This window comes from Mesoplodon mirus (genome assembly GCF_964341445.2).
Source record: "Mesoplodon mirus genome assembly, chromosome: 11".
NCBI lineage: Eukaryota > Metazoa > Chordata > Mammalia > Artiodactyla > Ziphiidae > Mesoplodon > Mesoplodon mirus.
Window position 1 is genome coordinate 29605879 of NC_138987.1, and position 13763 is coordinate 29619641.

General features: G+C 50.2%; 1 protein-coding gene across 1 annotated transcript in view; it reads right to left on the reverse strand.

Moving 5' to 3' along the window:
• The window catches only part of NUAK1 (NUAK family kinase 1), a 68413-nt gene that overhangs the window by 37806 nt on the left and 16844 nt on the right, over nucleotides 1-13763 (reverse strand). The gene's annotated exons all lie outside the window — the stretch shown is intronic.

Genomic DNA, 13763 nt, shown 5'->3' on the forward strand with positions numbered 1-13763 from the left:
AGGCCCTGCTTGAGAAAAGTCAGAGTAAAACCAAGGAAGCTAAGCTAGACTCAGCCCCAGTTGATTCCAAAAGCTCCGTGCCAATGTTGTCTGCAAATCCAAACTGCAGAGAGTTGCCAGGGCCAAGGCGCAGAGCAATTACTCAAAAGAAACACATAAATAAAAAGACATTAAAGGACAATGGGAATCTAATAAGGAAGAAATATGTTTGCCAATGAATTCATCTCTGCTCATAAACAAGTTGGTTGGTAATTTAATCCGCCTTGGCTCTAAGGGGGGCAAAAACTACTTTGGTGGAGGGGGTTATCCATGGGTAACAAGGAAACCTGCCAATGGATTTGCTGCCAGCTCTGAACGCCTGCTTAGTTCTCTCCAAACTGGTCCTCTTGTGACCTCAACCCTCACCTTAGCAACCTTTCCTGGATGAAAGGAAGTAAAACACCCCTCGGATTGCAAAGGCTCTGGAGGAAAAAGTCCTTGTGAGCAGCAGCCCAGGGCCACACCTTGCCTATCACAGGGTCAAGCATGGGCGGCGGCAGCAGGAACGCACTCACACCTGTGAGCATCTGCAGTTTCCGACTGGGCACCAGATCCCCATGCAGCACTATACATGGAAATGCTTCTAAAATACAACCAGTCCATCTGTGATGCCACAAGACTTAGGAAGCTCTTATTATTCTTGATTTTGCTCTTTGCTGGTTAAATCAACTAGCAGGTCCCCGGATTTCTCCTTTGCAGACCTTTCCCCAGCTGTCATTAAATCAGTATTGGTGTCATTACCTGACCCTACACTAGTGGGGGATCTTGTTCACTGCTTTCTCTCCAGCGCTTAAAACCATGCCTGGCGCGTGGCAGGCCTAAGAAAACACTGAGTGTGGGCAGGGAGGCAGGTACATAGAGAGGGAAGGGGGAAGGAGGGAAGAAGGCCAGGGGGGCAGGGGTTGATGTTATTAGGTGGATGAGAGGCCAGACCAGGGAAGTGATAGTAGAATTGGAGCAAAAACGGAGGAGCAACCACTCCAGTCAAACAGCACCACTGAGACAGGCACGTCAAGAAGATGACTTAGGAATTCTTTGGCATCCTACTTAACGTGGGCAATCGAGGAATGGGGAAAGCAAACAGGAACCACAGGACGCCCTGCTGTAAACCCAAGGGCAGGTAGCACCCTCCCTAGAGTGTGGGTGGATCACGCGTCTGGAGACAAGGAGGCTGCACAGAGATGAATGAGCTTCCAGCTTCAAGGCCCCCTTTCACCAGGGTGCCAGGCCCCCCAGCTCCCCCAGGCCCTCATGACAGCCCCATTCAGGATGCAGCAAGAAATGCCTGCCTTTGCTTACGTCAAATGTAAAGACATGACTTGAAGGCTTTATTTTATCTGAGCAGGGCCTGCGATCCTGGGAGCTTGATCTGCAGGAAGCGGACAGTGAACACACGCAGGCCGTGGAGGATGTGGGTGGCTCTTGGACCAACTCCTACATTCCTCCAGGAACTAAAGATGGGCCGAGTGGTGAAACTACCCCTTTGATTATACAGCAGGCTGAACTTGGCCTTGGGGAGGCCCTATTGTCAAATGACAATAGAAATAAATTCTTTCACCATCCAAGGTCAGGGGAGGGTAGTGACATTCTGGGGGTTGAGAAAATAAGTGGACTTGTCAATCCCCCCAACCATGGCGCGAGAGGCCAACGGTCCCACGGTGTATTTGCCAGAGGGATGTTTCCAGCCCAGTGTGAAAAGGAAAGTGCCCACATTCTAATCACACCCCGCTCGGCACTGAGGAAACTAAAAGGGCTCCATAAATGTTAATAGCCACGGTGGTTGTCCCTCCACAAAAGCTTCCCTCTTCCGACAATGAATCTTCTATTGAAAGTGTAAAAGAGGGCTCATTTGCCCCCTATTTCAAAGGCATGGTGGGAGACAAATGCTAGAAATCACTTAGAACTGTGCAACTGTCAAGGCCAGAGGGAAGACATTCAGTTCAACTCCCAAGAGCGGGAGATGACTCACCCAAGGTCATAGATCCAATGAATGGCCAACCACGAAAGCAATAAGGATAGAAATAATAGCGGCATTCATGACGCACTTAATATACGGTACAGACACTGTGATAAGTGCTTTACACACCACGGATCTTTACATCCTTATCATTCAAGCTTCAGCTCCACGGTCCCTTAGGGAGGCCTTCCCTGACCCCTCTACCTGATAAGGACACTCCTGGCCTTATACTCTCCCTACACCTTTCCCACACCATCTGAAATTACCCTGCTTCTTTGTTTGATGCATATTCAGCCTGAGGCCAAATCCAGTTCCCAGGATGTTTCCATAGGAGCCAGATAGCTAAAAATGGTTGTCACATTTTTGAAGAGTTGTTTAAAAAGGAGAACGAGATCTATAAATGCAGCTCCTGTAATGTAATGCAGTGCCTCCTTTGTGAAGTTGAAGGATAAACTGAGCCAGCACACGGTGAGGCAGCATGGCACGATGGTTAAGGACATGGCCTCGAGTCCTGGCTAAAACCACTCACCAGCTGTGTGACCTCGAGCAGGTTGCAAAACCTCTCTGTGCTCCAGTTTCCTCATCTGTCAAGCAGGAAAATACAGGACCTGCTTCACAGGTCCCTATGAGGATTAACTGGCTTAGAACATGCCTGGCCCAGGATAAGGGCTTAATAAATGTCAGCCTCATTTAACCCAGAGAGAATACCCCATAAATAGGGCCTTCCTGTCTTTTCTCCAACCTGAGAACAAACTTGAATTCCTCCCACTTCCTCGTGGGGTAGCAAGTGAAGGTCTAGGGACATTTGTTCCCAAAGTGCAAAAAGGGCAGGAGAATCTCTCTCCTGGGTCTTTAAATTGTACCCTCATCAGAAATGTCTGGAAGCTCAGAACAGCTGAGCCCACATGAGCATCCGTGGCTCCTGAGTCTGAGACCAGAGAGGACAGACAACTGGAACCCGAAAAGCAACCTCAGGACCATTTCCCCTTTCTCCTTCCAATAGTTGCCAGGTGAACAGGGGAATCAAATGTTCCCACTTAGAGACAAAAGTCTTACTCACGGTATCCACTTCAGCCTTTCTGGAATTTTTTTTTTTTTTTTTTTTCAGCACGCGGGCCTCTCACTGTTGTGGCCTCTCCCGCTGCGGAGCACAGGCTCCGGACGCGCAGGCTCAGCGGCCATGGCTCACGGGCCCAGCCGCTCCGTGGCACACGGGATCCTCCTGGACCGGGGCACGAACCCGTGTCCCCTGCATCGGCAGGCGGACTCCCAACCACTGCGCCACCAGGGAAGCCCAGCCTTTCTGGATTTTGACTGTTCATTGACTTAATCCTTTTGAGCGTCCACCTGGTACCAAGCACAGTGGTGAGATACCATGATGCAACCAGCCCTCAAGGGGTGGGGGGGGGGGGAACAAGGGGACAAGGGCAATAAGCAAAAATCACACAATAATTACGTAATTACCCTCGTGGCCGAAGGCTACCAAAGAGATACACAGAGATGCCCGATATTATGGAGCAAACCTCCTCCCCAGTTTTCCTCAATCCTCACCCACATCTACAAAGAAAGACAGAGGTAAGGAAAGGGCCCAGCAGGAAGAGGTTACCAAATGTCTGAAATCATACACCCTCCAAAAAAAAAGTCCAGTTTGCTCCTGCAGGAGTTGGAGAGATTTCACTCTGCCTTCCAAATGACTGAAGCTGGGAACTCAGGTGTTTAAGCCCGACGCACAGCACAGCCCCTTTCCTAAGTGTTCCCAAGTCTAGACATCACTGTGTGCCTTATGAAATGAGGCACCCTGTCGTTTAATGATTAAACCTTATGGCTGTGGACCTGCAAATTCTGCCCTGCGGTGCCTGACTGTTTTAGAGGCAAACAGCCCAGCCAATGCTGATCCCTTGCTAAATATAACAGCCTTCTCTTCTGCAGTGGTCGTTTTTCCTTTTTTGAATAATCACCCAAAACTACCTGCTCTGCAGCCTGCTGGGCTTCCTTTTCCACCGTGGCCATTGTGAATGTTAAGAGCTCGGGGATCTAGGCAGGGCTATGGGGAGCAAAGCAGTATGATGAAAGCTCAGGCTTTTGCTGGCTGGATGACCTCAGGCAAACCTGAACCTCACAGGTCTCAGTTTCTTCATCTGTAAAACGGGGTCGGCAAGTCCTAACTCTTGGGGCTATTGTAAGGAGGAGAAGTAAGTACAGTGCCTGGCCCTCAGGTGTTCACTGAATGGCAGTGACTATAACGAGGCCTGTCAGAACGACACAGTGATACAGGGTCTTGGGCCACATTTAAAGGGGTGACGAGCCCACAGCACATCATCACACGGGCCTCTCCCCTCCCTATTCCTCCCTCACACATCCTCCCCTTCTCCACATTTGTACTGAGGCAAGAACAGGTTAAAATTAATATCCAGCCTGCATGCCTACACAGAGCAGGGCAGCCAGCCATCTTCCTGGGCTGCTTTGGGGAGTGGAGAAAATTCCAGGCAGACTGTGTGTATTTGAGGCTCCAACCAAAAGAATCACTACCCTCTTCCCTCCAGAGCCACCTTCCATGATGCTCATTGATTGACATCTGTCAGCCTAAAGAGAGGGTTCCAGAACAGTGCCTCTCAAAGGGGTCCTAGGCATCTGGTCAAAATGAAGATTCTGAATCCAAAGGTCTAAGGTGGGGCCTGGGATTCTGGATTTCTAGCAAACTCCCAGGTGATGCACCAGTGATGTCAGCCCAGGGACCACACTTTGAGTAGCAAGATCTTAGTGCTTTGTCTTTGGCCTAACATATCAACATTTTTAAAGCAGCGGCAATATTCTTAATAATAACAGTAACTAATATCTATTATGTGTTAACCACGTGCCAGTGGACTTTATCTCATTTAGTCCTAACTACAACCCCATTGTACAGGGGCACCAAGGCACCGAGGAGATAAAATTTGCCCACAGTCACGCTGCCTGTAAGAGATGGAGCGAGGACTTGAACCCAGGCAGGCTGAGCCCAGAGGCTGCTGATTCTTGAGGCGTTGGATAAAGTTGGGACGGATAGCAAACATCGCAGGTGACAGAATCTCTCAAAGGATCCCAAACAGTCCCCAAAGTCCAGTGTGATGGGCCCCCTCCAAGCGGATGAAGTTTTTTACAGGGTCCCATGTGAGGTCCTGGGAGGTCAGGAGTTGGGGACTGAGCAGCAGGGAAGAAACGGGGCCATAAACACGGCATTAGCATCACTTAGAGAGAACAAGTTTGAGTTCTAATCCCAGCAACAGGAGCTGGCAGCTTCCCTGCCATTCATAGGTGTGATCTCACACCCGGCCACGTTCCACCGCTCCACGGGAGCTGCAAGGCACTGAGTCAGAGGCAGCTCAGGGGACCTTTTCTTACCAAGGGGCCCAGAGGTCATCTGCAGTGGGAATGAATGGTTAGCCAAGTCAAGTTGGAGGCCAGCGTAGGGCGTACCTGCTCTGGCCTGGTTGATGGTCAGAGTTCAAGGCAAAGGCACAGCTCCACATGGGCCCCACAGGTCCAAAGCTCCCCAGGATCACCAAACGGCTTTCACTTAGAAAGGCTGTGCCCGGCCATCACCACGGTGACACCAGCCAGGAGGCCACCTTGCAGCCAAAGCCCCTAATTAATTAAATGACCCCCAGCTCTTTGTGAGGAGTCTGGCCAACTCAGGGCAGCACTCTAGCAAGTTGCTATGATGCAACCAGCCCCATGGGAATCCAAGGCAGCTCCACCGTGGGGCCCGTGGGCCTCTTCCTCTCTGGCCTGTTGATTCATGTCAATGTGTGGATGTTTCTTCAGACAGAAGCAGGTTAGAAGCCAAGAGTTGTATCAGCAGGCTCTGAGGAGAGGCATCCTGATGCCAGGGAGCACAGCATATAGAAGAAAGACCTTCCTCTTCAAAGAACAGCATCCTACCATTCGCCACCACCAGCCTTTTAACCTTGTAAGAGGTTCTGAACATATAACCCTGTGTAAGTCAGCTCTCAATCCTCGATTTCCCAAAACTCCCCATAAGAGATGGTGTTTCCTCAGATGACCCTGATTTTTTTTTTCTCCTGCCATGAAAAATGTGTTCTATCTTCAGAATTGAAACAGCAAAGCAGATTTTTATTTGACCGGGCCAGGGCCCACTTAGGAACTTAGGAGGTCCTCAGAAGGGCCTGGGATGTTTCTATCTAAAGATACAGTCATCCCTTGTTCTGGACCTGCCCCCTTCAAGGGCTGAGCAAAGAATGTCATTATTGCACGTGTCGATGCCACAAGGGAAGTGGAATTAATGACTAAGAAACTGCAGGCAGGGGCTTCCCTGGTGGCGCAGTGGTTGAGAATCTGCCTGCTAATGCAGGGGATACGGGTTCGAGCCCTGGTCTGGGAGGATCCCACATGCCGCGGGGCAACTAGGCCCATGAGCCACAACTACTGAGCCTGCACGTCTGGAGCCTGTGCTCCGCAACAAGAGAGGCCACGATAGTGAGAAGGCCCGTGCACTGCAATGAAGAGTGGCCCCCGCTTGCCACAACTAGAGAAAGCCCTCGCACAGAAACGAAGACCCAACCCAGCAAAAATAAATAAATAAATAAATAAAATTAGGAATTAAAATCATTTAAAAAAAAAAAAAAAAAGAAACTGCAGGCAGATTTACACTCCCTGTATGGCGCTGAGGTTTGTAAACAGGAGACAGTGGCCAGGGCTAACCAGGCAGGAACCGGTGGAAAGTTAGCGCCAGCAGCAATGACAGAGCAAGCGACAAGCCCCCCCCCCCCCCGAGCACGCAGTTAGATTCCAGGAGACAGCACCTTGCCAAAGGCTGGTTGGCATACCACCTGCATCAGATCCTCCATCTGGGGAGGAAAGGGGGATGCTGACTGCCATAATGCAGATTCCAGGGCCCACCCCAGACCTATTGAATTTGAGGATGAGGACAAGCTGGGATGGGCACTTTTTACAAGCTTCCCCGGTGATTCTGCTGCACTCTGTAGTTTGACCTTAAACCACAGTCAATGTGGCCGGGATGGCACACCTTCCGTAACTTAAATACTATGCGGTCATATTAAATGCTAGATGATTAAGGAAAATTCATGAACTGCCCATCTATAAAGAGGGGAATTTAAAACAAGCTACTTCCTTGAAGGGACTCAGTGACCTGCATTAATTTGCCCCTGGGAAAGGGAAGGTTTGTTCCCAGAGGACATCTGGCTCATCCTAGCCCGAGGCAGGCCTGTGGATGCCCAGAGGCCACGGAAGCTGGCTGCTCATGGGTTACTTCATGCTCTGCAGGCCGCCTGGAGCTCCCACGCCTGGTCAAAGTGAATGTGTCCAGAGGAGGAGAGAGGAGGTAAGCTCCGGAGCCCCCCGTCCTGCCTGCTCCGTGAGACAGGGTCTAGCCGGGGCTGTGAGAAGCCCCCTCTTACGGGGATCTGCTGGAAATCTCTAAGAAACCATCCCGAGGCCCCCTGCAGGAAACGGTCTCCAGCAGCACAAGAGATGCTACACCGGCAACACCAGAGTCACAAAAATACTGAAAACGCGAGGCTTGTTCAGCTGGGACTCGAGTGGCCAAGCAGGGGGTTATTTTTGGACTCTCACATTCCTGAAAGCCAGATGCAACACCAACTCAGAAATCTAAAGCTCAACGGCTCTTCTTCCAGGTTTCAATAGTTCTGGGGGGAGGACAGACCAGACCAGAGGGCTGAGGTTACTTCTAAGTTGGACAGCCTCGAGTAGTAGCATGTCATCACTCTGACGCTGTTTACACCACAGCTTGAATAAGCTTAGGATTGTGCAACTTTGATTTATCAAGCTCCAAGCCCAGCAGAGCCCCAGCCAGAAGTGCTAGGAAAGCCAGCCTCAGCCCCTTGGCCCTGTCATCAGTCACAGGAACTTGGCCCAGGTGCCCCCTGCACAGGGAGGTACTTGGACAAACATGTCACAGCCTCAGTTTCCTCATCTGCAAATAAGGTGACAAGAGCACTGACCCCACGAGGTTGCTGTGGGGATCGTATCAGATTGTGTATATGATGAAGGGCGAGAAGGCATAACCCAGCAACATTATCACTGGCAGATGTTAGAGCTACAAGGGCCCCAGAATGCTCTATGCCAGCCCCCTCGTTTTACAGATGAGGAAACCAAGTCCCAGGGAGATTAAAGTACAAGCTCAAGTTCACGAAGCTAACAGCAGCCCTGGAACGGCAACAAGGGCCCTGATTCCCACTCCACTCCTGGATATATCATACCCTGGGTGGGGATTCCTAACCAAATTCCAAACCACAGCTAGCAGCAGGACTGAAACTGCCACCAAAAAACAAGGGTTTAAATTCACATTTACATGTGAGGCAAGCCCCAGCACAGCAAAGTCCCCAGAACTGCTGCATTATTAATAAACTGAGATGGGGGCGTGGGGCGGAGGTGACAGCCACTCCTAAGCGTGCTGGCAATTTAGGACCCGCTTCACAGCACGATGCGTCATTTCATTTCCATCTGATGCCAGGGGGCTGTCCTCACACAGACCTGCTGGGGACACTTTTCAGTCCAATTCAGTCCGATCCTTGTTCCAATATCTGAAGCCTGATTTGATATCACACATGAGTAGGCATACCTGGGCGGTTCTTATCCCATTATTTCTTAATTCACTGAAAACATTGCTTTTAAATATTAACTTCAGGCGGCTACTGAATCACTGACCTTGGGAACCAATGAAAAAGGGACACAAAAGACCAAAGAAACATTAGTTTTCCAAAGGGAAAGGAAATTAGCCAACTGAGTTTAGCTTATCCAGGTGAGCCGAACAAAGAAAAAAAAAAGTTTTTAATTTCTTAAGATGGTAGGATACATATAACACACTCACACAAATTAAACGGCATGGCTTTAAATTTTATACTTTAACCATGAGTGATTTTAAAGATAAGTGAAAGAGAAGACTCCTCAGAGGTTATTTTTATCCTGACAGAATCCCTCTTAGGCGGAAAACGGGCATATAGCAATTAGAGCACAAAGACGGATCAGAGAGGGAAGAGACATGGGGACATATGTATATGTATAACTGATTCACTTTGTTATAAAGCAGAAACTAACACACCATTGTAAAGCAATTATACTCCAATAAAGATGTAAAAAAAAAAAAAGATGGATCAGACAGGGAAGGAATAAGAGCCGGGATGCAGTCTCTCCCTGCCCCCACCCCCAGAGCCCTCATTCATCATCTCCTCACAAGCAGCAGCTTCTTTTCCTTCCAGGGGAAGCTCTCAGCTCTCAGTGTCCATTATCCCTGCTCCACAGCCCCTCCCCCCACCCGCTGGACCCCCCCATCCCCCTCCACTCCCCCCTATCCTCTCCCCGCCCCCCGGCACAATCCATTTGGATGCTTGTCAGCCCGCTAATTACCGCCCCGCCAACCTGCTACCAGGGATGTTGTCACAGAAGCACCTCCAGCTACAAAGGCACAGCCCCCACCCAGCTCTGCCAGCCCAACCCCCAAGGCGCATGCTCAGTCCCAGGTGGGCATTTCCTGCCACCCCATCAGGCCGGTTGCCTCCATGGGCCTCACCCACACCCATCACTCAGTGCCTACCCTCAGGGAGGTTGGGGCAGGGGCCTGTGGTCATTACAGGGACTTAAGGAGCAGCCTGGGTGTGTCCATGCCCCTGGACATTTGTGCTTGTCATTTCCTCTGCCCGGGTCCCCCCACACCCTACAGTCTGCAACTAACTCCTCCAGCTGACCCCCTCCTCTGCACCCACCCCCTGCAATGAGCCCCCGAAACGCACATCTAGGTCCCCTTTCATAACCTTGCTCACCATTACTTACAGGCTTCATTCACACAGAGACCGCTTCTGTTTTATTCATTGCAACATCTCCAGCGCCTGGCAGGTAACTGGTGTTCTGTATGTGCCAAAGAGCTGTGGCTGACATGGTCCCCAAGTATTAAGAAGGACCTTTATGAAACCATACAACAATAATAGGGCATCTGATTCCACCCAACCCAGCCCCCAGTCCCCTGCCACTGAGTCTTCTTTGACCTAGCTAAAATCTCAAGTGTTGAATCCCTGCCTGTCCCAAAATCATGGAGCCTGAATTCGGTCATCTTTAAAATGGAGCAATAATAGTGCCCACTCCAGAAAGGCTGGGAGAGAATTCACGACAATAGCTAGTGGTAATCATGGTAATTCCCGGTTATCAAGCCCTTACCGTGTGCCAGGCACTGGGCACCATCCTGTTAAACCTCTCAACAGCTCGTTCATGAAATTCTCACTGAAACAGTACTTCTGCTTTCTCAGTGAATTGAAACTGAGTCTGAGGAAGGTGAAGTAACTTGCCCTGGGGCACACAACTAATGAACAGGAGAGCTGGGTCTCGCTAAACCAAAAGACAGACCACACTCTGAATCTCGGTACCAACACTGACAAAGCAAGTAGCACAGTGCCTGGCATTTAGTGGGGGTCTATAAAAAAAGCTGAATTGGAGTCTCTGGAGATGCAGGCGCCACCAAAGCCACACTGCACCGCCTTGTCCCCACCCTGAGTCTTTTCTTATTCAAATCACTCCCATCTTCAAAAGCACATCCACTGGTGTTTCTTGCTGCTCTCTGCAGGGCCAGGCAACACAGCTGAACAAAAGGCAGAATCAGGGCTTCCCTGCTGGCGCAGTGGTTGAGAGTCCGCCTGCCAATGCAGGGGACACGGGTTCGTGCCCCGGTCCGGGAAGATCCCACATGCCGCGGAGCGGCTGGGCCCGTGAGCCATGGCCACTGGGCCTGCGCGTCCGGAGCCTGTGCCCCGCAACAGGAGAGGCCAAAACAGTGGGAGGCCCGCGTACCACAAAAAAAAAAAAAAAAAAAAAAAAGGCAGAATCAGACCAGAGGGTCTGGGAAGCACATCCCTAAAATGATGCAACAGTGAGTCAATTCTCCAGCAAGCAATCCTGGGAAATCTGCTCTAGATAAGGTACTGATCAAGGTCCTGCAGATCATGGACCTACCCTTCAAGTTGCTTACAATCCCATGGAGAGGGCAATGGACAGGCTCTCCCTGCCCTGCACCCATTCATCCTTCTCCTAGTAGGAGCACCCTGACATTGCACCGGGGACCACCCTTACCCCACTGTTAAAGAGACTGCCAGTCAAGATACTGCACCCTCCCCATGCCAATGGGTAGACACATGACCTACAGTTTGGCCAAGGAGATGTTCTTCCTAGGACTCTGAGACCCTTCCCAGCAAAGTGTTCTTTTGTGAGATCACAGGCAGAAACTGATGTAGAAGCCCTTCCAGGCCTCATCCCCCCATTTCCACCCCCAAGTCTCCCTCATGCTCCTAAGAGCAGAATTGAGTCTCACTTTGCCCAGAATATGAATTTTCCCATCCCTGACAAGAGCCAGGAGAGAATCTTCCCTGTCTCCTTTTTTTTTTTTTGCGGTACGCGGGCCTCTCACTGTTGTGGCCTCTCCCATTGAGGGGCACAGGCTCCGGACGCGCAGGCTCAGCGGCCATGGCTCACGGGCCCAGCCGCTCCGTGGCATGTGGGATCTTCCCGGACCGGGGCACGAACCCGTGTCCCCTGCATCGGCAGGCTGACTCTCAACCACTGCGCCACCAGGGAAGCCCTCCCCTGTCCTCTTTGCTCACTCATGTCATGTGTCTTACACTCCATCATCCCCTCCATAAGATGGGCCTCTGACTACTTCACTTGACTGGTACTAGTTGAAATACCATCTTCAGGACCCATCCAGATTAATTCTTACAATAATTTCCTCTCTCACCCCAATTAAGACATAGTAAATTATTGTGGAATTTGGCCTTTTTTTCTGGCTGATTGGGGGTTCAGTCAGGTCGTTTTGACCAATCTTGCAAGAAAGGTACAGGAAGTCCAACGATATTCCCTGCCAAATAATGTTCTACCCTATAAAATATTACCAGTTGTTATAAACTGAATTGTCTTCCCCTCCCCCCAGCAAATTCAAATGTTGAAGCCCTAACCCCCAATGTGACTATTTGGAGACAGGGCCTTTAAGGAGGTGACTAAGGTTGAATGAGGTCATAAGGGTGGGGTCCTGATCTAACAGGACTGAAGTCCTTGGAGGGAGAGGAAGAGACCCCAGGAGCACGTGCTCACTGAGGAAAAGCCATGTGAGGCCACAGGGAGAAGGCAGCCACTTGCAAGCCAGGAAGAGAGGTCTCACCAGAACCCAACCCTGCCAGCACCTTGATCTTAGACTTCCAGCCTCCAGAACTGTGAGAAAATTAATTTCTGTCATTTAAGCCACGTAGGCCATGGTATTGTTACAGTAGCCCAAGCAGACTAATATGCCAGTCGTTGTCTGTACTACCTAAATCACGGTCAACACATAATATAACAAGTCGGAGAGTCATTCACAGTCAATACCAGGAATAGGAAGCAGAGACGGCAGGATAGGAACCCTCATTCACCCCTGTGTCCCCAACAACTAGGGATGAGTCTGGTCCCATAACAGACATTCAATAAACACGTGTTGAGTTGAACTGAATCAAACATGCTGAATCTCATCAGTCATAATTTTTATAAGAATGTTCACCCAGGGCTTCCCTGGTGGCGCAGTGGTTGAGAATCCGCCTGCCGATGCAGGGGACACGGGTTCGTGCCCTGGTCCAGGAAGATCCCACATGCCGCGGAGCGGCTGGGCCCGTGAGCCATGGCCGCTGAGCCTGCGCATCCGGAGCCTGTGCTCCGCAACGGGAGAGGCCACAACAGTGAGAGGCCCGCATACCGCAAAAAAAAAAAAAAAAAAAAAGAATGTTCACCCATCCACCCACTACCACCAACCTGGGCCAAAATCTACAAGTTGCTGATGTCAGGTTCCCAATTCCACTCTGGTTCACGTTGATTCTATACTTGCGGGTGAGACCGCAAACCCATGTATGCAATACCAAGGTGTATAAATGACCACCCCCCATGTATACAGTGCCATCTCACTTTATTTTACTCTCCCTACCACCCATAAGACAAACTACTTATTTTGCAGGAGAAAGAAACTGATCCTGCAGAAAGGAACTCTCCGAGTGCCCACAGGTCATAAAGGCAACACCCCAAGTTCCAACCCAGGCACTTGGATTCTGTGGCCAGTACTACTTCCACTGGGCCACGCCTGTTTCCAAGTGTCGTGAAATCCATGCAACCACGGGGTAAAGGAGAAACACCCCAAGTCCTGGCACTGTGATGCTTCTTTTCTCCATTGTTTAAACCCTGGGGAGAACTAGCTCAGATACCAGACTGTTCAAATGTCGTGGGCAATCTGGCTGGGGAGCTAATCAGAGCAATTTGAGTGCACGGCTAAACGAGGACACCCCTTCCTGGACCAAGCCTTGCCTTTATGGCAACACTTCATAAGAACCATTCCCTTACAATACAACTGTCAAATCCAGCAACCGCAGGCCAGAAACATCCCAGCTGAACTCCGCCAAGCTGCTTTCTGATGTACTGTACACACAAATACCAATATTCCCCAGATGTTCTCCATGTAAAACATTTGGTTTGAGACACAGCCCTCCTTTCCCAAAAACTCTTACATTTGTTTAATGGACTCATACAGTTCAGCTAAAATATCCTGGAGCAGACATCTGAAGCCAGCCAGGCTCTGATGCAAGCATCCCATCTGCAGAAAAGAAGAACAAGTAAATAAGACGGTCCTCCCCAAGATTTATGCTCCCTGCATCTTTAAGCAGGTCATAAAATGTAAGCTATGTACGGATAATAATGCAAGTTGCTTTCAAGTGTGTTTCTGAGTCCATCTCGGTAT